The sequence below is a fragment of the Macaca mulatta genome, chromosome 1 (genome assembly GCF_049350105.2).
Source record: "Macaca mulatta isolate MMU2019108-1 chromosome 1, T2T-MMU8v2.0, whole genome shotgun sequence".
Lineage (NCBI taxonomy): Eukaryota > Metazoa > Chordata > Mammalia > Primates > Cercopithecidae > Macaca > Macaca mulatta.
Genome location: NC_133406.1, coordinates 213786307 through 213787835, shown reverse-complemented (window position 1 = coordinate 213787835; position 1529 = coordinate 213786307). Strand labels below are relative to the sequence as shown.

Here is a 1529-nt window from a genome sequence, read left to right as displayed (position 1 = left end):
TGCCTTTGTTGAAAGCAAAGATCTGGCAACTGCCAGGTATGCAAAGCTCCTTGTTATTTGGTCAATAGAGCCCTTCACCTTTGATTGGTGCCCCTGGAGGTTTTCATTCCCTCTCCAGTCCCCAACCCCCAATGCTGTAGGGTAAAATTCCTTTGCAAAGTGTGAGGAGGGAGGTGGGAAAGAAGCAGCACGTGGATGTCAGTGTCAGTTCTCCTGAAGATGGATCATAGGAAAGAAAACCAATGGAGGTTGGGGACCTGGACGTCAATTTCCTAGAAATACAGGAAACTAATGCAAAAGTGAGACCTGGCCAGGCAGGGTGACTCAGGCCTGTAAACCCAGGAATTTGGGAGGCTGAGGTAGGAGGATCCCTTGAGCCCAGGAGTTGGAGATCAGCCTGGGCAACATAGTGAGACCCCTGGGAGTAGGGGAGCTGAAGATCACTTGCACCTGGGAGGTTGAGGCTGCAGTGAGCTAGGATTACACCACTGCACTCCAGCCTGGGCAATAAAGTGTGACCCTGACTTAAAAAAAAGGAGAAAGAGTCCTTTTGCGGGTGTCAACCAGCTCTTAGAGGATGCCATGAAGGCCTTGGGCACACTATGAGAGTACAAGGTGGTGGGTCGCTCCCTGCCCACCCCCAAATGCCACACACCGCCCCTCTACCGCATGGGAATCTTTGCGCCTAATCATGTCGTCGACAGGTCCCACTTCTGGTACTTCATATCTCAAAGAAGATGAAGGAGTCTTCAGGGGAGATTGTCTACTGTGGGCTGGTGTCTGAGAAGTCCCCCCTACGGCTGAAGAACTTCGGCATCTGGCTGTGCTATGACTCCCGCGCGGCACCCACAGCATGTACTGAGAATACCGGGACCTGAACACTGCGGGCACTGTCACCCAGTGCTACAGAGATATGGGCGCCCGGCACCCCGCCTGGACCCATTCCATCCAGATCATGAAGGTGGAGGAGATCGCAGCCAGCAAATGCCCGCGGCCGCCGACAAGAAATTCCACGACTCCAAGATCAAGTTCCTGCTGCCCCATGGGGTCCTGTGCTGTCAGCACAAGCCACACTTCACCACCAGGAGACCCAACACCTTCTTCTAGGTACAGGGCCCTGGCCCGGTATGTGCCCCAAATAAAGTCATGAACGCCCCGGTATTTTAAAAAAAAAAAAAAAAAGAAAGATTCCGGTCGCGGTGGCTCACATCTGTAATCCCAGCACTTTGGGAGGCTGAGGCGGGCAGATTACCCGAGGTCAGGAGTTCGAGACCAGCCTTGCCAACATGGTGAAACCCCATCTCTACTAAAAATACAAAAATTAGCTGGGCGTGGTGGTGCATCCCTGTGTGTAATCCCAGCTACTCCGGAGGCTGAGGCATGAGAATCGCTTAAACCCAGGATGCAGAGGTTGCAGTGAGCCGAGATCACGCCACTGCACTCCAAATTGGGCAACAGAGTGAGACTTTGTCTCCAAAAAAAAAAAAGAGAGAGAGAGAGAGGCCCTGGGAGTTCACTGTAGAAGGAAA

General features: G+C 52.8%; 1 pseudogene; it reads left to right on the top strand.

The window, feature by feature from the left end:
* The first annotated feature begins 433 nt into the window (after window positions 1–433).
* On the top strand, window positions 434–1300 carry LOC715741 (large ribosomal subunit protein eL20 pseudogene; annotated as a pseudogene).
* Window positions 1301–1529: the final 229 nt, after the last annotated feature.